The sequence below is a fragment of the Amblyraja radiata genome, unplaced genomic scaffold (genome assembly GCF_010909765.2).
Source record: "Amblyraja radiata isolate CabotCenter1 unplaced genomic scaffold, sAmbRad1.1.pri S89, whole genome shotgun sequence".
In the NCBI taxonomy this organism is placed as follows: Eukaryota; Metazoa; Chordata; class Chondrichthyes; order Rajiformes; family Rajidae; genus Amblyraja; species Amblyraja radiata.
The window spans coordinates 5,467,251-5,490,208 of NW_022630172.1; the positions used below are offsets into that span (position 1 = coordinate 5,467,251).

Here is a 22,958-nt window from a genome sequence, read left to right on the forward strand (position 1 = left end):
CAAGTACTTCTCAAGAAAATAGGCAACATTCAATATCAGGCATTGAGAATATGTACAGGTGCAATAAAAACAACTCCTACAGCAGCATTACAGGTTGAAATGGGGGAGATGCCTCTAGAGATGAGAAGGATACAGCTTTCATTGAATTACTGGATTAACCTACAGGACCACAGTCAAGAACACCCAGCACAAGTTACTGTCAAACCATGCTGGGAAAAGGAGAGAAGGGAAACAACAAGTTTTGGATGGACAGTGACCCAGAGAGCATTACAAATCAGCATAGCACAATTAAATGTGGTTCCAACGGTTCCATTACCTTCAATTCCACCTTGGATACTTCCAGATGCAACAGTAGACTTTACAATATTAGAACAGAAAAACAAGGATAAACAACGTATGTATAATTCATTCATCATACAGGAATACATTGACAGATACTACACCTTTGTCCAAATTTATACAGATGCATCAAAAGATTCAGTAGTTAAAGTAGGAGTAGCATTTATTGTACCAGAATTTCACATCAAAGTAGGGAAGAGGATGAATAATGAGGTCTCAGTATACACAGGTGAAATGATTGCAATATTGTTAGCGGTACAGTGGGTCGAGGATACTAGGCCTTTAAGGACAGTTATTTGTTCAGATTCAAGTTTAGCAATAAAGAGTTTACAGCACAGCCATTCAGACAGTAGACCAGACATTTTGATTGAAATACAACAAACACTATTCAGAATTCAAATGATGGGGCTTACAGTAATATTTTTATGGGTACCAGCACACATTGGCATTAGAGGAAACGAAATGGCAGATAAGGTAGCAAAAGAGGTAACAAAAATAAGTAAGATTGATTTGTATTAACATAGGTAAAACTGAAATCAAAGACATTATTAAGCAAAGACTGAAGGAAAGATGGCAAAAGCAATGGGAGGAAGAGAGGAAAGGACGGTGGTTCTACAGAGTCCAGAGGAAAGTGGGAGAAATGAGATGTGCAGGAAAAAACAGAAAAGAGGAGACAGTAATTTCAAGAATCAGATTTGGGCACACTGGTCTGAACAGTACACCTTTCATAATAGGCAAGCATAATACAGGCAGATGTGAATACTGTGGGCAAGAAGAGACAATAGAGCATGTCATTGTACATTGTGAGAGGTATGAGGAAGAAAGAAGACAAATGAGTGAACGATTCAGAAAAGAAAAAGTACAATTTGATTTAATAGATATTTTACAAAAGAATTCATATAAGTGCTATCAAATCCTATTGCTTTTTCTCAGGGTGACCAATTTGTTCAGAAGGATATAGGTTATTAGTATATAAATTATAATGTTATTTGATCCACACTCCATACCAGTTGGTGGCGGTAATGCACTAAAAAGTTGTTTGCCATCCGCCAAAAAAAACTACATAGAAGAAGAAGTAGTAGTACTCTCACGCAAACGCGTAGTTACGGTCATGGGCAGATTGATGGTGAATTTAGCAACCAGCCTCCACCATCTTGTTCCGGCCAGAGATCGGATCTTTGTTTCTGCCTCCGCTCCCGTATCTTCGCTTTGGTCTTTGACTTGGGCGGGGAGAGGGGGTGTGTGGCCCTGGGCAGCGGTGAGAGGGGGTGTGTGGCCCGGGGCAGCGGGGAGAGGGGGTGTGTGGCCTGGGGCAGCGGGGAGAGGGGGTGTGTGGCCCGGGGCAGCGGGGAGAGGGGGTGTGTGGCCCGGGGCAGCGGGGAGAGGGGGTGTGTGGCCCGGGGCAGCGGGGAGAGGGGGTGTGTGGCCCAGGGCAGCGGGGAGAGGGGGTGTGTGGCCCGGGGAGAGGGGGTGTGTGGTCCGGGGGAGAGGGGGTGTGTGGCCCGGGGCAGCGGGGAGAGGCGATGTGTGGCCCGGGGCAGCGGGGAGGCCTGAGGCCTTGGCGATGTGAGGGGGGTGCGCAGCCCGGGGAGAGGGGCATAGGAAGGGGGGGGGGATACATTGTAGTGTGGGGGGGGAGGGGGTTGAGGGTTGGGATAGGGCCTAGTGTGTGTGATGTTGCGGGGGGGTTTACAATGCTTATTATTTAATGTCCCCTATCTAGTCTGAAATAAATTTCATCATTGGATATAAAAATCAGAGGAAATATAATTGTGTGTGTTATATGATTATATACATCTATATCACATTCATGTAATTGTGTGTTCTTTCCAGCACAATCTAGTCAGTTGGATCTTTGTTGGAAACAAGAGAAGCTGCATCAACAACTGGGCGGTGGCGACTACAGGGCTGCACCCTGATTCTCACTGAAGGTAAAATGCTGCAGTGACTTTGTCATAGAGAATGCAAACAGTATAGGGGGGTTGCACGGAAGGTCACTGGGTCATAGGGCTTGACGCACGGAGCCGCTAAATCCAACTGGAAGACATCCGTCACTTCCGGTATAAGTTATTAATGCTAGAAATGCGTACTTTCCTACCTGTTAAAAAACACCAAAATGTTGAATTTTTGCGCTGAAAAAAATTGTGGGAGTCGGGGTAAGTGTGAGAGACATCGTACCCAACTTTAGAATTCCAAACATGAAGCGAAATGAAGGTATAGAGAAGTGAGAACTGAAGGGACAACAGCAGCTAAAGTGCTTGGTAAACATTGAAAATATTGGGAATTATCGCGTTTGTTCACTGCATTTCATCAAGTAAGGCATTATTTGTGTTTTTTCTTGATTCCTTTGGTATCTAAAAATTCTCAGAAGTGATAAATCTGGCTGTAAATTTTTCTTCAGATGCTTTTTCATTTTGCATGTAAATACCCACAAGAATCATGGGCGATTTAAAAGAAAAAAAAATACAGCCAGATTTATCACTTCTGAAACTTTTTAGATGCCAAAGGTATCAAGAAAAAACACAAATAATGCCTTACTGTTGATGAAATGCAGTGAGCAAACAGCCAATGTTCGCCAAGCACTCTGGCTGTTGTTGTCCCTTAAGCTCTCTCTTCTATCTACCGTAATTTCTCCTCACTTTTGGAATTCTGAAGTATGCTAAATGTCTCACACGCTTATCCCCATTTCCATAATTATTTACAGGGCAAAAATTGACAATTTCAGCGGGTTTTAACGGGCCCGCTACGCTGGAAACAATGGTAAGTGCCTACCTGCAGTTCATCGCGTGTAATCCATTTGGAGTAGCGTAGCAAAAGTACGGGTCATAGGTTGTGACCCGACTGCCGTGAAACCTCCCTATAGCAATGTTACAACATTTTGAGATTTTAAAAATCAAGTCTTTAATTTATCCCTTTAATTTATCAGATAAAGCATAAAAAGAAGTTTAATTTGACACCTAATTCACTTTCATATCTTCAGTATTAAAAAAAGTTATGGCCATTTTCATACTCGGAAATTGGCATCTTGTTCCCTATTGCTTTTCCATTGACTTAACACAAAAGCTGTGATCTAGGACTGTCAAAAGCCCATAACTTTATTAAAATTGAAGAGAACTGAAAGAAATTTTCAGTTATTATAGATTGAAGCATTCTGAAACAAATATGAAACAATCTTACTTAGATGACTTGAAATTAAAGCATAGTTAGTTATCTAATTGTAACTAATTACAAAATTCAATTACTAGATCTAAACATCCATCCATTTCTTAAGAATAGATTAACATTTTTAAATAGCCTAAGTGTCCAAATAACATTCACACAAGAATTCAGAATATAACATAATTTTTAAATCTCATTGTCATGGGTTTATAGGCCAAATGGAAGGAATTTAAAGGTTCAAAGGTTCAAAGGTTGATTTATTGTCACATACACCTAGATGTAGTGAAATTCCTTTTGCCAATGCAGCACATAAAAAAGAATACAAACATAACAATAATAAATAGCTTTAACATAAAAACATCCCCCCACAATGGTTCCCATTATGGGGGAAGGCACAAAGTCCAGTCCCATCCCCAATGTCCACCCATAGTCGGGCCTATTGAGGCCTCCACAGTTGCCTCTACGGAGGCCCGATGTTCCAGGCCGTCCTCGCCGGGTGATGATGTTCCGGCGTCGGGAGAGTCCTCTCAGCGGCATGGGAACCCTGGAACGGCCGCCTCCCTACTCGAGACCGTGGCTTCCGGAGCCGACAAGGCCGCGCCGAATGGAGCTCAACTGGCGATCTCGTCGCGAGATCCCAGGCTCCCGATGTAAAGTTCAGCGCCGCAGCTCCGCGATGTTTTTAACGCCGGTCCCAGCTCACCGGAGTTCCAGCGCGGCGACCCAGGCAAGGCACCGCCCGCCCCGCAATGGCGCTCCAGCGCTGCACCGCCGTCCTCACACCCGCAGCTCTGCCGCCGCCGATGCCGGTGCCGGTGCCGCCGATGCCGAGGCTCCGGGCGGTCCCCTCGCTCCTCGGACCCGCAGCTCCGCAGCCGCCGCCGCCGATGCTCCGGGCGGTCCCCTCAGGAAATACCGCTCCAGGCCCGCTGGTAGGCCGCGAGGACGGGTCGAAAGTGCAGCCCGGAGAAAAGCTGCATCTCCGACCAGGTAGGGACCCTGAAAATTAGTTTCCCCCTTCCCCCCCCCCCCTCCCCACACATAAAAAAGCTAGAACTCCTTAAAAACAAAACACTAAACTAACTAAAAATAAGAAAAAAGAAATGAAAAACAGACAGCTGCAGGCTAGGCAGCCATACCCCCTACAGGTCGGGGGTACCTGTAAATTAATGGCCATTTAAATCAGCTTGCGAGTGGGATTTTCTGTAACGTTCAAGATGCGGTGATTTTAGTCCCCCATATCTGCAGCAAAAAAACACCCTGTTCTTCGGGGGGAAAAATCACCGTTTCGCAACTTAAAATGTGAATTAAATACATCTTAAGAAACACTTTTATACATAGAAATAAACTACTTTCTTTTACCTGGTCTTCCATAAAATCTGTCCCCGTTGTCGGCATTGACGGCTTCAGAAGCTGATTTTAAAATCACTCCAGCGATTAACTTGTCGGGCGAATTTTTTTAAAAAAACACACAGAAAGGCCGTAGGAACGATCCTTTAGCAACATCTTGCACTCCAACAAAATATAATTCAGGACCAGGTCGGGGAAAAAACACCGTTTTAACCCCGCCCCCCCTCAAACGCGCCAAAATCGCGCACACGGCCAGTGGCAGAATTGCAGTGCCACTGAAGGTAAGTATTGTAACATATCTAAACAGTAGTGTGCAAACAGCACGTGACATAACAATGTTGCACAATCTATCGCAGTCGCTGCCTCAAAAAGGCTGGCAGTATCACAGGGCTCCAACAGTGGGTGAGAGTTGGGAGTAAGAAATTGCCGTGAGTGGGGGGGATGGGGAGAGAGAGCAGTGTTGCGGGGTATGGAAGAGACCCTGGTGCGCGCCTCATCTATGGTGGAGGAGGGGAACCCCCGTTCCCTGAATAATGAGGACATTTCAGTTGTCCTGGTGTGGAACGCCTCATCCGTGGAGCAGATGCGGCGTAGACGGAGGAATTGGGAGTAGGGGATGGAGTCCTTACAGGAAGCAGGGTGGGAAGAAGTGTAGTCCAGATAGCCATGGGAGTCAGTGGAACCCCCCTCGTGGCCAATTTCCGGCTTTAGAACTCTTCATCCATAACTGCCGTCGCGACATCAACCGCCTCAACTTCTCCACTCCCCTGTCTCACTCCAATCTCTCCCCGCATGAACGTTCTGCCATCGACTCACTCCGCAACAACCCAGATTGGGTTATCAAACCCGCTGACAAGGGAGGTGCCGTGGTAGTCTGGCGCGCCGATCTCTACAAAGCTGAGGCCACGCGCCAACTCTCGGACACCTCCTCCTACTTACCCCTGGACCATGACCCCACTGACGAGCAACAGGCCACCATCACCGACTTCATCCACTCCAATGCCCTACCGGACCGAGCCTCCAACCTCATCGTTCCCCAGCCCCGCACGGCCCGATTTTACCTTCTCCCTAAAATCCACAAACCTGACTGTCCCGGTAGACCCATTGTCTCTGCCTGTTCGTGCCCCACCGAACTCATTTCCAAATACCTTGACTCCATCCTATCCCCTTGGTTAAATCCCTCCCTACCTATGTTCAAGACACCTCAGACACTCTCCGTCGTCTCCGCGCATTCCATTCTCTAGGCCCTCACCCCCTCATCTTCACCATGGACATCCAGTCACTCTACACCTCCATCCCCCACCAGGATGGTCTCAAAGCCCTCCGGTTCTTCCTCGACCAGAGAAGCAACCTATACCCAGCCACTGACACTCTCCTCCGCCTAGCGGACCTGGTCCTTACCCTCAATAACTTCACGTTTGACTCCTCCCATTTCCTCCAAATACAAGGCGTAGCTATGGGCACACGCATGGGCCCCAGCTATGCCTGCCTCTTTGTCGGTTACGTCGAGCAATCCTTGTTCAATACATACCAGGGCCCCATCCCCGACCTATACCTCCGCTTCATCGACGACTGATTTTGTTACACACACACAACTGACTGACTTCATCCACTTCACCACTAACTTCCATCCGGCACTCAAATACACCTGGACCATTTCCGACACTTCCCTACCATTCCTTGACCTCACTATCTACATTGCAGGTGATAGACTTCTGACTGACATCCACTATAAACCTATTGACTCCCATGGCTATCTGGACTAAACTTCTTCCCACCCTGCTTCCTGTAAGGACTCCATCCCCTACTCCCAATTCCTCCATCTACGCCGCATCTGCTCCCAGGATGATGCGTTCCACACCAGGGCATCTGAAATGTCCTCATTCTTCAGGGAACGGGGGTTCCCCTCCTCCACCATAGATGAGGCTCGCACCAGGGTGTCTTCCATACCCCGCAACACTGCTCTCTCTCCCCATCCCCCCCACTCACAACAAGGGCAGAGTCCCCCTAGTCCTCACCTTTCACCCCACCAGCCGTCACGTACAACAAGTAATCCCCCGTCAGTTTCGCCACCTCCAACGTGACCCCACCACTCGCCACATCTTCCCATCTCCCCCCATGTCTGCCTTCCGCAAAGACCACACCCTCCGCAACTCCCTTGTCAATTCTTCCCTTCCCTCCCGTACCACCCCCTCCCCAGGCACTTTCCCTTGCAACCGCAAGAGATGCAACACTTGTCCCTTTACCTCCCCCCTCGACTCCAGTCAAGGACCCAAGCAGTCGTCCCAGATGCGACAGAGGTTTACCTGCATCTCCTCCAACCTCATCTATTGCATCCGCTGCTCTAGATGTTAGCTGATCTACATCGGTGAGACCAAATGTAGGCTTGACGATCGTTTCGCCGAACACCTCCGCTCGGTCCGCAATAACCAACCTGACCTCCCGGTGGCTCAGCACTTCAACTCCCCCTCCCACTCCGTATCCGACCTCTCTGTCCTGGGTCTCCTACATTGCCAGAGCGAGCAACACCGGAAATTGGAGGAACAGCCCCTCATATTCCACTTGGAGAGTCTTCATCCTGGGGGCATGAACATTGAATTCTCCCAATTTTGTTAGTCCTTGCTGTCTCCTCCCCTTTATCAGCCCTCCTGCTGTCTCCTCCCATCCCCCAGCCTTCGGGATCCTCCTCCTTTTTCCTTTCTTCTCCCCGCCCCCCATCATTCTGAAGAAGGGTTTTGGCCCGAAACGTTGCCTATTTCCTTCGCTCCATAGATGCTGCTGCACCCGCTCAGTTTCTCCAGCTTTTTTGTGTACCTTCGATTTTCCAGCATCTGCAGTTCCTTCTTAAATACAAGTAAATACACATTGTCTTTATTACACTGGTAACAAATGCTAGTCATTTGCACTTGACCAGATCACACACAGCCGTAAGATAACTAAATAAGTTTGCTTTAGATGCTAGATGTTGTTTAAAGGTAGGGAGAGATCACCTGTCCACTGCTGGGATAGTCCAGGACCAGAAGTAGTACCATTTAATGCAGAATTGTATCTTTCAGCTATGATAATAGAGAATGTCCGCAAGATAGCAAAGGATAATCCCTGTTTGTTGAGGATGAATCAGTTGGAGAGTGCTGACAGGAACAGATGTTTGGTCAACAGTTCAGTAGTTCAATATGCAACAACACAGTGAAATTCTTTTAGCACATATTACACCTACAGGCATTGCCATTTTCAAAGTCCAAATCCGGTCCACCCTCGAGCTCGATGTACTGGTGCATTTCATGTGAACTGACCTCCCTCTCCTCACCCATCTTTGTGTCCCGTGGGGCGACTCCGCCTACCTTGAAGGTGCTGTGGGCACCTTCCTCGCGCCTGTGGGCCATTCCTCGCGCCTGACGTCCCCAGCTCTCTCCCGGTAACGCCGTCCAATGAACCTTTGGGCGGGTTTGGGCAGCGTCCTGTAGAGATGAGACGGATGATTCTCCTGTGAAGTGGGACTGGTGGTGGTACTGCAGACATCACCTGACATCATGGAGACCCTGCAGAGTCCAGGCCTGGGATAGAATCCTTCTATTCTGGAATGGGAACTCCAGGGATGTGGTGGAATGTGCCATGGGAGCAGTGGGGATTACAGAGTTGGGACGTTTGCGGTTGGCCCATGAAATGGTTTAATTCCCGGTCCAGCTAGTGGGGAATTTGGCAATGGGTAACATGGTGGTGTGGAAGCTTTTGTCCTGGATAGGCAGGGTTGTGGGAAGAATAGGGCCAGCAGAGTGTGATAGTAATTCCCCATCAGTGGGTATTTTTCCTCTTTCTCTGTGAGTTGAAGCCTCCAAACAAGTGAGATGTGGATGTTGGGGATTGGCCGTGTTTGGTCTGGAATAGTGATACGGTGATCAGGGTGTTTGAAAGCTTCAGGGATCTGGCACAAATGATGAATTGCTGCCTTGGATAGATCAGATAGTCTTATGGATGACAGGGCAGACATGAAGAGCATTGCTGGTCTACTTTTCTTGTTTGTTAATTTGCAGGGGTTATACCATCTTGTTTGGATGGGGTGTTTTCCACATCTCCGCTGCACTGTAATGCTGTTTGTTGGTTCACAAGGCAATGTTTTCCTTCACATTCAATTGTCACCTGATGGTTCTGTTAATATTGTTTATTCCAGAGCTACAGAGTTTGTGAACGCCTGTCGACATCATGGCTGAAGGTGGTAACTGGGAAGGTGATTCAGTGGCCTCTACATCAAAGAAACAAACAGGTTTGTGAACCTTCTGTGACATATATATGATGCTCTGACAGTGGGTGTCACCTGATGCAAGAAATGAGGTTCACACGGAAGTGGGAATAGGGAAGGGGCTGAGCCCAGAGAGTTGACATCTACAGGGACATCACCGTCACAGGTGGGCGGATGCAGGAATTGTCCGATAAATCAGCACTCTTTCTGGAAACATATGATCTGAGTTGCCGCCAAAGTTAAGTCAGAATATCAGAGTCCAGAATCAGATTCAGTGCGCAGAAATGAGCCTTTGACCCGTCTCCCTCCTGTCAATATCTCTACACTAATCCCATTTCTGAGCACTTGGTCTGTTGCCTACTATCAATTTACAATTCGAATAGACATCCAGGTGCTCCTACAATGTTGTGACAGAGTACCTGCCTCCAACACCACCTCAGGCAGTGGGTCCCAGACTGCAGCCATCACTGCTGAAAGATTCTTCCTGAAAGATCATCCTCTAAATCTCATGGTCCCCACATTAAATCCATGCCCCCTGGTGTTAACCACCTCTACTATGGAGAGAACTATAGCGGTGGCCTCAATAGGCCTGACTTTGGGAGAACTGGAGATGGGGACTGGACATTGTGCCTTCCCCCACAGTGGCAATCATTGTGGGGGGATGATTTTTTTTTGTGTGTAAGTTAATATGTTAGTCTGTGTCCAAGATGGCTGTCGGAAGGGAGAGTGGACGCTGGCGCGCTTTAGCTGCCGCTGCTCTCTCTTCACATTGTGTTTTTGATTTTTTGTCTTTGGAGCGATTTCTGTCTTTAATTTGTGTATTGGTGATGTCCTTATTATTTATTTTACTCCGACTATATGTTTTTTCTCTCTTGTTAATCTCTGTAAGGTGTCCTTGAGACTTTGAAAGGCGCCCGCAAATAAAATTTATTATTATTATTATTATTATAACTATATTTTCCATTGACCTTACTTTTCTCATAGTATTCTGTACCTCTATTAGATCACTGCATGTCTGGCCCAGATTCAAGGACGATGACTTCAATCACTCCAGTCTCTGCTGATACTTGAAATATTCATTTCTATGCGCAGCCTTGCGAATGCAGCACCGGAGACCCGGGTTCGATCCTGACTCCGGGCGCTGTCTGTACAGAGGTTGTAAGTTCTCCCCATGGCCTGCGTGGGTTTTCTCCGAGATCTTCGGTTTCCTCCCAGACTCCAAAGACGTACATGTATGTAGGTTAATTGACTTGGTAAATGTAAAATTCGTCCCTAGCAGTTCTAGGATAGTGTTAATGTGCGGGGATCGCTGGTAGGCGCGGACCCGGTGGGCAGGAAGGGCCTGTTTCCACGCTGTATCTCTAACTAAACTTAAACACATTGGTAACACGGCCTCCCTGTACTTGCATTCTGTGCTGCAGCTGATGTCAAGAATGCCAAATGTCGTCTTCGTGTGTGCTGCTGACTTTAGGGATCTCAGTGTTTCTCAGTGGTCTCTAGACCGTTGCAATTCATGGTGAATATCCTGGCTTTATTTATCCCTCCTAGTTGAGGTCTGCTGTATGATTTTACCCATCTGTGTGCACAACAAAGTGTTTCACTGTACCTTGGTACTTGTGACAATAAAGTATTATGAAATATTTAGATTGAAGAGTGATCTTAGAGATGTATAAAATCATGGGACGAGGGGTAAATAAATAGGGTGTTAGCACAGGTATTTTTTCCTCAGAGAATAAGAATCTTAAGGGCTTAAGGTGAGAGGGGAACCATTTAATAGGATCCCGAGGGTTAACATCTTCACACAGTGGTAGGTATATGGAACTTCGGCCCAACTTGCCCACACCGCTAAAACACCTCCTAGCTGCACTAGTCTCACCTGCCCGCCCTTGCCACATATCCCTCTAAACCTGTTCAATCCATCAACCTGTCTAACTGTTTCTTAAGCGTTAGGATAGTTCCTGCCTCAACTATCTCCTCTGGAAGCTTGTTCCATACACCCACCACCCTTTGTGTGAAAAAGTAACCCGTCGGATTCCTGTTAAATCTTTTCCTCAAAATACATTTGGACAGAGTGGTTTAGAGAGATGAAATGTCAAGCTGTGGACTGATGGGACTAGATTTGATGGGTAATTTTAGTTAAGTTGGGTCAAATGGCTTAGCTTGCTCTATTTCTAAGATGACCATTAACTTCCACTTCCCTCAGAATGTCAGCTCAGATTGCTACCGGCTATTCCCAACCTGTGGTTTTCTCAATTTGAAATTGCTCTGCAACTGCAATTTATGTTTTTATTTTTCAGGTGGGAAATTAACTCAAGTGGTCAATGTTTTCAAAAGACTTTGGCCAGGCACCTCATCAAAGAACGATGGTCAGAACACAGGAACAACGACAGAAAAGCAAAGTGGGATTGAAAGCAGAACTTCAATGGAATGTGAACCCGCCGAAGAGGAAAGGGAACAATGTCAGTCCCGAGAAAGAGGAATAGGAGACGTGGTTCACGCCCCTGGAACTGAATCAAGTGACGAAATCCATCATGACCGAGATTCATCAAACAAGGAATCATCGAGTCCCCTTCAAGGAGCAGCAGGTGAGTGAAATGGGGGGGGGGGGGGGGGGGGTGGATGCTGCAGAATGGTGAAGACTAGGGACAGAGAAGAAAAAAAAACAAACAGGTTAGGGCGAGGGGAAATGGGAAGGGACTGAGAAAGAGAGGATGTTAACATCTGCAGGCAGTAGTTGAAAGGACAGAGGGAGTGATCGTAGAGGCGATGAATCATCCTCATTGAAGATTCAGATGTGAATTAATGCAGTGACTGGGGAGAGGCTTTCTGAGAAAGTGAAGAGTATAAGATGGTGCATGAAACGTGGCGACTCTTGTGTTTGGACTCTGTAGTCTGCACTGTTGGAGTTATTATGGTCCAAGTTGTGCGTTAGAGTCATGGAGGCACACGGCATGGAACAAGGTTCTTCGGCCCACCTTGGACACATCAAACAACATGGCCGATCTACTATAGTCCCACAAGCCTGCGTAAGGCCCATGTCCCTCTAAACCTAACCTATCCATGTACCGATTTTAACATAAAATCCCCGACCCCACCTGAAACCTATATCATTGTTTCTTGATTCCCCTCCTCTGGGTAAAAGACTGCATTTATCTATTATATATTATAGATGGTGTATCACTTCCTCTCCTGATCCTCGTGTATAGGAGGATGGTCACTGAACTTGTGTTATCGTCGTGTATAGGAGGATGGTCACTGAACTTGTGTACACATGACAAAGTATCATTGAAGCCAGGGAGCATGAGGCCACAGAGAGTGGAGCGATGGTGATGGGTGGGACAGACTAGGTTGAAGGAGAGCAATTGCAATGTGTGTCCATTATCCATGAGTAAACTGGGTGGTTCATGCTTGTGGAAGATAATCCTAGGAAGATTACCTGGCATCACCCACAGTGTTGCCTCAGGTGATAAGTTCACCTGCACCTCTTCATCAGTGCGTTTGTCCACTGTGTTTTTAGACAATAGACAATAGGTGCAGGAGGAGGCCATTCGGCCCTTCAGCCAGCACCGCCATTCACTGTGATCATAGCTGATCATCCCCAATCAGTACCCTGTTCCTGCCTTCTCCCCATAACCCCGGACTCCGCTATTTTTAAGAGTCCTATCTAGCTCTCTCTTGAAAGCATCCAGAGAACCGGCCTCCACCGCTCTCTGAGGCAGAGAATTCAACAGACTCACCACTCTCTGTGAGAAAAAGAGGCTGATCGTCCCCAATCAATAACCCGTGCCTGCCTTCTCCCCACATCCCTGCCTTCTCCGCATATGTCACCTATCCATATTCTCCAGAGATGGTGGTTGACACACTGAGTTCCTCCAGCACATTGTCTTATTCTGATATTCTGTTTTGATCATTCTAATTAGGGGGCAGGAACAGTCAGGATGAGGGTTGCTGTTGTAGCTGGAGCCAAGGGGACTGATTCAGATGGTGTTTAGTTTCTCTCTTTGAATACACAGATCTAACTCTTACATACTTTGAGCTCCTGACACAGTGGAGCGACTACCAATTGTTCCAACTGACAAAATTCTATTGGGAGAGACTGAAAGAAGCGATTGAAGAAGGGGTTGAAAGTCTCGGCTTCATAATGAGACGGCAGGGATGTTTCAGTGGCCAAGAACTCAGGGTAAGGGGAAGAGTGACCAATGTCAGTCCCACTCACCTCGCATTCCCTGGGTTGAACAGTGCAATGGAGGAACTGATCTTTGATCAGTTTGTGTCCTGTAGATCTGGTATCAGGAATACAACCTGTGACCTGGGGATTTCTGAGAAATGTCCATTCTGATCCAGCTGTTCTTCCTACACATGCATCTTAGCACAACGGTCAGGGGGCAGTCAACTTGTAAACCAGAATCTGAAATTATAATACTTCACAAGTGGCATCAGTCTCATTGGTCACATTTAGTTCAGTTCATTAAACCACAGAGGACATTGGGCATCAGCACAAGGAACTGCAGTTGCTGGTTTACAAAAACACACAATGTGCTGCACAAAATAACTCTGTTTATGCAGATGCTGACTGACCTGCTGAATTATTAGACATTGAACTGTTTGCTTATCATTCAATTGACAAATAAAATAAACAAAAGTACATTTGCTAAAATCTACAATATAAACAACCATAGAAACATAGAAAATAGGTGCAGGAGTAGGCCATTCGGCCCTTCGAGCCTGCACCGCCATTCAATATGATCATGGCTGATCATCCAACTCAGTATCCTGTACCTGCCTTCTCTCCATACCCCCTGATCCCTTTAGCAACAAGAGCCACATCTAACTCCCTCTTAAATATAGCCAATGAACTGGCCTCAACTACTTTCTGTGGTAAATAATTCCGCAGATTCACCACTCTCTGTGTGAAAAAGACTTCCCCCTTATCCTTAAACTGTGACCCCTTGTTCTGGACGAGTCTATCCAGTCTTTCTTCATATGAAAGTCCTGCCATCCCAGGAATCAGTCTGGTGAACCTTCTCTGCACTCCCTCTATGGCAAGAATGTATTTCCTCAGATTAGGAGACCAAAACTGTACGCAATACTCCAGGTGTGGTCTCACCAACTGCAGTAGAACCTCCCTGCTCCTATACTCAAATCCTTTTGCTATGAATGCTAACATACCATTCGCTTTCTCCACTGCCTGCTGCACCTGCATGCCAACCTTCAATGACTGGTGTACCATGACACCCATCTCCCCTTTTCCTAATCGGCCACCATTCAGATAATAGTCTACTTTCCTGTTCTTGCTACCAAAGTGGAAACCTCACAATTATCCACATTATACTGCATCTGCCATGCATTTGCCCACTCACCCAACCTATCCAAGTCACCTTGCAGCCTCCTAGCATCCTCCTCACAGCTAACACTGCCCCCCAGCTTCGTGTCATCCTCAAACTTGGAGATGTTACATTCAATTCCCTCGTCCAAATCATTAATGTATATTGTAAAATAGCTGGGGTCCCAGCACTGAGCCTTGCGGTACCCCACTAGTCACTGCCTGCCATTCTGAAAAGGACCTACTCCTACTCTTTGGTTCCTGTCTGCCAGCCAGTTCTCTATCCACATCAATACTGAACCCCCAATTAGATTAGATTAGATCCTTTATTTGCCATTCAGACCTTTCGGTCTGAACGAAATGTCGTTGCCTGCAGCCATACATATAATAATAAACAACAAAAGACACAATAAACTCAAAGTAAAATCCACCACAGTGAGTTCACCAGGCATCTCCTCACTGTGATGGAGGCAAAAGTCTTAAAGTTACTGTCTCTTTCCTCCTCATTCTCCCTCTGCGCTGAGGCGATATGTTGTTACCCCACCGGGCGATGGTCAGTCCCGCGGCTCAACCGAGCTCCGCGAACGGGCCGGTTCAAGCTCCGCGGCTCGGGTTGGCCGAAGCTGCCGCCCTCCAGTCCAGCGGACGTAGCTGTTGCCGCGGGAGCTCCGGAAAAACAGGCATCAGCCTGTGACCTGCGAGCTCCCGACGATGTCTTCCACTGGCCCGCGGCCGAGCCCCAGATTCAGGTCGCCGCCGCCGGAATGCCGCCTCAGCCACCGGAGCACCGTCTCAGCCCCGAGTCGGGCTGCCCTCACCGGAGCGCCATCTCAGCCTCGCGCCGGGCCGCCCTCACCGGAGTGACGTCTCAGCCCCAATACCGTGTGCTTTAAATTTGCACACCAATCTCTTATGTGGGACCTTGTCGAAAGCCTTCTGAAAGTCCAGATATAACACATCCACTGGTTCTCCCTTATCCACTCCCTACTAGTTACGTCCTCGAAAAATTCTATAAGGTTCGTCAGACATGATTTACCTTTCATAAATCTATGCTGACTTTGTCCAATGATTTCACCACTTTCCAAATGTGCTGCTATCCCATCTTTAATAACTAGCATTTTCCCCACTACCGATGTTAGATTAACTGGTCTGTAATTCCCCGTTTTCTCTCCCCCTCCCTTTTTAAAAAGTGGGGTTACATTAGCTACCCTCCAATCCTCAGGAACTACTCCAGAATCTAAAGAGTTTTGAAAAATTATCACTACTGCATCCACTATTTCTGGGGCTACTTCCTTAAGTACTCTGGGATGAAGCCTATCTGGCCCTGGGGATTTATCGGCCTTTAATCCATTCAATTTACCTAACACAACTTCCCGACTAACCTGGATTTTACTCAGTTCCTCCATCTCATTTGACCCCCGGTCCCCTGCTATTTCCGGCAGATTATTTATGTCTTCCTTAGTGAAGACAGAACCAAAGTAGTTATTCCATTGGTCTGCCATGTCCTTGTTCCCCATGATCAATTCACCTGTTTCTGACTGCAAGGGACCTACATTTGTTTTAACTAAACTTTTTCTCTTCACATATCTATAAAAGCTTTTGCAGTCAGTTTTTATGTTCCCTGCCAGTTTTCTTTCATAATCTATTTTCCCTTTCCCAATTAAGCCCTTTGTCCTCCTCTGCTGGACTCTGAATTCCTCCCAGGTCTCTGGTAGGCTGCTTTTTCTGGCTAATTTGAATGCTTCATCTTTTGTTTTGATACTATCCCTGATTTCACTTGTAATCCACGGATGCACTACCTTCCCTGATTTATTCTTTTGCCAAACTGGGATGAACAAATGTTGTAGTGCATCCATGCAGTCTTTACATGCCGTCCATTGCATATCCACTGTCAACCCTTTACGAATCAATTGCCAGTCTATCTTGGCCAATTCACGTCTCATACCCTCAAAGTTACCTTTCTTTAAATTCAGAACCCTTGTTTCTGTATTACCCATGTCACTCTCCATCATAATGAAGAATTCAACCATATTATGGTCACTCTTGCCCAAGCAGCCACGCACAACATGACTGCTAACTAACCCTTCCTCATTGCTCAATGCCCAGTCTAGAATAGCCTGCTCTCTCGTTGGTTCCTCTACATGTTGGTTTAGAAAACTATCCTGCATACATTCCAAGAAATCCTCTTCCTCAGCACCCCTGCCAATTTGATTCACCCAATCTATATGTAGATTGAAGTCACCCATTATAACTGTTTTACCTTTGTTGCACACATTTCTAATTTCCTGTTTGATGCCACGTGGTGTCGAAAGACGAGAAGTGGAAGCCAACTAGCCGAATGGAAACAAAGCCGAAACACCAACGAACCGAGAAGGCAGGACGCCAAAAAGCCAACTAACCGAAAGGCTGCGTCGCCTAAAAGCAAACTCACAGAATGGCCGCTCTGCCAAAACGTCAACTATCCGAAAGGCTGCGTCGCCTACAAGCCAACTAACCGATGCCGCTCTGCCGAAAAGTAAAATAATGGCTTGTGTGGAAAAATGTCCCCCACCCTCCCGTGTCCACCGGCCAGTGATGTGATGGACGTGGGCGTCTGGAACAATCGCTGACAAGTCCTGCCTCCTCGTCGACGTCATGCCCGTTATTTGACTTTTCGGCAAAGCGATATTCGGTTAGTTGGCCTGTAGGCGACACAGCCTTTCGGTTAGGTGGCGTTTCGGCAGAGCGGCCATTCGGTGAGTTTGCTTTCAGGCGACGCAGCCTTTCAGTTAGTTGGCTTTTAGTCGTCCCGCCCTTTTGGTTCGTTGGCGTTTCGGCTTTGTTTCCATTCCGCTATTTGGCTTCCACTTCTTTGCTTCGGCTTCTCGTCCTTCGATGCCACGTCGGGTACCGTCCATGTGAGGTCAAAAGGAATTGGATCAATTTCACATCAATTTCAACACAGCCATCATTGGCTGAATGGCCTGTTCCCGTGCTGTACTCTGCTGTGTTCTCGGACACTGCCATGTGTCCAAGAAAGTTCAAGAGAGTTTATTGTCACGTGTCCCTGATAGGACAATGACATTCTCGCTTTGCTTTAGCACACCAGAACATAGTAGGCATGAATACAGAACAGATCTGTGTGTCCATATACCATTGTATAAACATATACACACATGAATAAATGAACTGGTAAAGTGCAAATAAACAGATTATAGAAACATAGAAAATAGGTGCAGGAGGTGGCCATTCGGCCCTTTAGCCAGCGCCGCCATTCATTGTGATCATGGCTGATCGTCCTCTATCAATAACCCGTGCCTACCTTCTCCCCATATCCCTTGACTCCACTAGCCCCTCGAGCTCTCTCGAACTCTCTCTTAAACCCATCCAGTGATTTGGCCTCCACTGCCCTCTGTGGCAGGGAATTCCATAAATTCACAACTCTCTGGGTGAAAAAGGTTTTTCTCACCTCAGTCTTAAATGACCCCCCCCTTTATTCTAAGACTGTCCCCTGGTTCTGGACTCGCCCAACATTGGAAACATTTTTCCTGCATCTAGCTTGTCCAGTCCTTTCATAATTTTATGTTTATATGTTTCTATAAGAACCCCCTCATCCTTCTAAACTCCAGTGAATACAAGCCTAGTCTTTTCAATCTTTCCTCATATGACAGTCCCGCCATCCCAGGGACCAATCTGGTGAACCTACGCCTCAATCACAAGGATGACCTTCCTCAAATTAGGAGACCAAAAATGTACACAATACTGCAGATGTGGTCTCACCAGAGCCATATACAACTGCAGAAGAACCTCTTTACTCCTATACTGAAATACTCTTGTTATGAAGGCCAACATTCCATTAGCTTTCTTCACTGCCTGCTGTACCTGCAAGCCAACTTTCATTGACCGGTGTACAAGGACACCCAGGTCTCGCAGTACCTCCCCCTAACCTAACCCCATTGAGATAATAATCTGCCCCCTTGTTTTTGCCGCCAAAGTGGAGAACCTCACATTTATCTATATTATACTGCATCTGCCCATTCACTCAACCTGTATAGGTCACCCTGCAACCTCCTAACATCCTCTTCACAGTTCACACTGCCACCCAGCTTTGTGCCATCCGCAGACTTGCTAGTGTTGCTCCTAATTCCCTCTTCCAAATCATTAATACATATGGTAAACAGATGTGGCCCCAACACCGAGCCTTGCGGCACTCCACTCTCCAATGCCTGCCATTCTGAAAAGGACCCGTTCACTCCTACTCTTTGCTTCCGGTCTGCCAACCAATTTTCAATCCATGTCAACATCCTACCCCCAATACCATGTGCTCTAATTTTAGTCACCAGTCTCCCATGCGGGACCTTATCAAATGCTTTCTGAAAGTCTAGTTACACTACATCCACTGGCATCCCTTCATCCATTTTACTTGTCACATCCTCAAAAAATTCCCGAAGATTAGTCAAGCATGATTTCCCTTTCATAAATCCATGTTGACTTGGACTAATTATTTTACTGCTATCCAAATGCCCCATTATTACCTATTTAATAATTGACTCCAGCATCTTTCCCACCACCAAAGTTAGGCTAACTGGTCTATAATTCCCCTTTTTCTCTCTCGCTCCTTTCTTGAAAAGTGGGATGACATTAGTTATCCTCCAATCCACAGGAACTGATCCTAAATCTATTGAACATTGGAAAATGATCACCAATGCGTCCACTATTTCTAGAGCCACCTCCCTGAGATGCAGACCATCAGGTCCAGGGGATTTATCATCCTTCAGTCCCATTAGCCTACCCAATACTATTTCTTGCCTAATGAACATTTCTTTCAATTCCTCGACCCCCTTAGATCCTCTGTCCTCCAGTACATCTGGGAGATTGTTTGTATCTTCCTTAGTGAAGACAGATCCGAAGTACCTATTCAACTCTTCTGCCATTTCCTTGTTGCCCATAATAATTTCACCCGTTTCTGCCTTCAAGCGACCCACATTTGACTTTGCTACTCTTTTTCCCTTAACATATCTAAAGAAGCTTTTACTGTCCTTCTTTATATTCCTGGCCAGCTTCCCCTCGTACTTCATCTTTTCAGCCCGTATTGCCCGTTTTGTTTCCTTCTGTTGTCCTATGAAAGTTTCTCAATCCTCTGGATTCCGGCTACTCTTTGCTGTGTTATACATCTTTTCTTTTAGTTTTATTCTATCCCTAACTTCTCTTGTCAGCCACGGTTGCCTCCTACTCCCCCTTAGAATCTTTCTTCCCTTTTGGAATGAAATAATCCTGTGTCTTCCGGATTATGCCGATAAATTCCTGCCATTGCTGTTCCACCGTCATTCCTTCCAGGATCCCTTTCAAGTCTACCATGGCCAGCTCCTCTCTCATGCCTTCATAGTCCCCTTTGTTCAACTGCATCACTGACACTTCTGATTTTACGTTCTCCTTCTCATATTGCAGATTAAAACTAATCATATTATGATCACTACCTCCAAACGGTTCCTTTACCTCGAGTTCTCTTATCATATCTGGTTCATTGGACAACACTAAATCCAGAATTGACTTTTCTCTGGTCGGCTCCATTACAAGCTGGTCTAAGAATCAATCTCGGAGGCATTCTACAAACTCTCTTTCTTGGGGTCCTGAACCAATCTGATTTTCCCAGTCTACCTGCATATTGAAATCCCCCATCACCACAGTGGCATTACCTTTGTTACATGCCAGTTTCAACTCCTGCTGCAACTTACACCCTACATCCGGGCTACTATTTGGGGGTCTGTAGATAACACCAATTAGTGTCTTCTTGCCTTTACAATTCCTCAACTCAATCCACAGTGACTCTACCTCGTCGGTCCCTTTGTCTTCCCTCGCAAGGGACTGAACTCCATCCCTCACCAGCAGAGCTACCCCCCCTCCTCTGCCCACCTGCCTGTCCTTTCTATAGGATGTATAACCCTGAATATTAAGTTCCCAGGCCCGACCCTCCTACAGCCACGTCTCAGTAATCCCCACAATGTCATATCTACCAACCTCTAACTGAGCCTCAAGCTCATCTACTTTACTTCTTATACTTCGCGCATTCATAAACAATACTTTTAATTCCTTACGCATCTCACCTTTCACATCGATCCCTATTACACTTGGCCATACTCTCCTATCCCTTTGTGAGCTTCCTTTCCCATTAATTCTGGGGTCATTAACTATCCCTTTATTCTCTTTCCCTTTAACTCCATCCTTGACTATCCCATTTGACACCCCACCCCCCTTATTCAGTTTAACACCACCCGTGTAGCAGTGGCAAACCTGCCTGCCAGAATGCTGGTCCCCCACCTGTTAAGATGCAATCCGTCCCTTTTGTACAGTTCCCCCTTACTCCAAAACAGATCCCAGTGATCTAAGAATCTAAATCCCTGCCCCCTGCATCAGTTCCTCAGCCACACATTCAGGTCTCGTATCTCCCTGTTCCTGCTCTCGCCAGCACGAGGAACTGGAAGCAAACCGGAGATAATCACCCTGGGGTCCTGCTTTTCAGCATTTTTCCGAGCTTTCTAAAGTCGCGCTGCAGAATATTCATCCCCTTCTTTCCGACATCTTCTGTACCGACATGCACAAACACTTCCGGCTGTTCACCTTGGGCTATTAATGTTCAGAATTTGTCCGAGCCAAGTTTAATAGCCTGATGGCTGTGGGGAAGCAGCTATTCCTGAACCTGGTCTTTGCAGTCTTCAGGTTCCTGTACCTTCTACCTGAAGGTAGTGGGGAGATGAGTGAGTGTACCGGATGGTGTGGGTCCTTGATGATACTGCCAACCTTTTTGAGGCAGCGACTGCGATAGATCCCCTCGATGGACGGGAGGTCAGAGCCGATGATGGACTGGGCAGTGTTTACTACTTTTCCTCTCCAGGGCGCTCAAGTTTCCGAACCAAGCCACGATGCAACAAGTCAGCATGCTCCCTACTGTGCACCTGTAGAAGTTAGAGAAGGTCCTCCTTGACATACCAACTCTCCGTAATCTTCTCAGGAAGTAGAGGCGCTGATGTGCTTTCTTTGTGCGAGTTTCGCACTGTCAGGACTCTGGGAGTACACAGTTTGTCAGCACAGTGTCATGGGTGTATGAAGAGGCAGACCAATGCCTGTCACCACGCTCAAAACTTCCAGAATATCCCATCACTGAACAGCATTGTCTCATTCACTTCTCCATATATTCATTGTTGTTTTTCACAGAGTGTCGCTGAGCTCATGGTAAAGGGAAACCGCAGAGACAGTTCCACACTCTTCCTCAGTCTGGTGATGGAGAAGGGTAACTTTGCCCGGCGGGTGATGTGGGAATCCTTTGTGAAAATGCAGAATGAATTACCGAAGCTGAACAAAATACTGAAAGAAATCCAGGAGCACGGTACGGTAAATCAACACGCAGAGCTTTGCAGAATTGGAAATCAGAAGATCAAAGGTTGAATTATTGGGACAGACATGGGAATTCACTATGGATTGCTCCTTCGTCAGTTTTAATCTCGTTAATTAATTATAATTCTGGTTTAATTTGGCTTCGTTTAGTGTATTGTCACTTGAACCGAAGTACAGCAAGAAGCTTTAGTTGCATTCTGCCTAGTCAGCAGAAAGACATTACGTGATTATAATCGAGCCATTTATACTGTAAAGATACATGATAAGGGAATAATATTTAGTGCCAGGTAAAACGAGGATAACCAAAGATGTAGATAGTTGTTCACAGATCAATTGATCTCTGACGTACACTAGAACCATTACACTGCATTATTTCAGCTTCTCCAGGCGTTAATTGTACAAGGCTTTGCAGTGTATCAGATCTGTGAAATCCAGTACTCTCCCGGGGAGACTGTGTATGCAGTAATGCCTCACACACACACCTGGCAGAGTCCTGACACACTGTGTAATCCCACACACTCCTGGATGGTCCCTGACACACTGTATAACCCCACACACACCTGGATAGAGTCCTGACACACTGTGTAACCCCACACACTCCTGGATGGGTCCCTGATACACTGTATAACCCCACACACTCCTGGATAGAGTCCTGACACACTGTGTAACCCCACACACTCCTGGATGGGTCCCTGACACACTGTGTAACCCCACACACTCCTGGATAGAGTCCTGACTACTGTGTAACCCCACACACTCCTGGATATAGTCCTGACACACTGTGTAACCCCACACACTCCTGGATAGAGTCCTGACACACTGTGTAACCCCACACACTCCTGGATGGGCCCTGACACACTGTGTAACCCCACACACTCCTGGATAGAGTCCTGACACACTGTGTAATCCCACACACTCCTGGATGGGTCCCTGACACACTGTGTAACCCCACACACTCCTGGATGGTCCCTGACACACTGTGTAACCCCACACACTCCTGGATAGAGTCCTGACACACTGTGTAACCCACACACTCCTGGTAGGGTCTTGACATACTGAAAATATGTAGATTCTTAGAACATTCCTGAAAGTCCACAATGTCTATGGTCTTGAATCACGAGGTTCCCTCCACCAGAGTGAATATAAACCTGAATGAATGTGATCTGTCTCTCACTCCCC

General features: G+C 46.7%; 1 protein-coding gene and 2 long non-coding RNA genes across 3 annotated transcripts in view; 2 read left to right on the forward strand and 1 right to left on the reverse strand.

The window, feature by feature from the left end:
• Positions 1-22,958, forward strand: part of LOC116969603 (zinc finger protein 850-like) — a gene marked incomplete at its 3' end in the record, with an annotated part of 172,149 nt that overhangs the window by 116,080 nt on the left and 33,111 nt on the right. The gene's annotated exons all lie outside the window — the stretch shown is intronic.
• LOC116969588 lies at positions 9,048-11,555 on the forward strand. Its single transcript, XR_004410842.1, has 2 exons — positions 9,048-9,109; positions 11,383-11,555. It is a non-coding gene; the product is annotated as an uncharacterized LOC116969588 (long non-coding RNA).
• Positions 13,202-21,610, reverse strand: LOC116969592. Its single transcript, XR_004410849.1, has 3 exons — positions 21,598-21,610; positions 21,516-21,519; positions 13,202-13,259 (listed from the first exon to the last, which is right to left on the reverse strand). It is a non-coding gene; the product is annotated as an uncharacterized LOC116969592 (long non-coding RNA).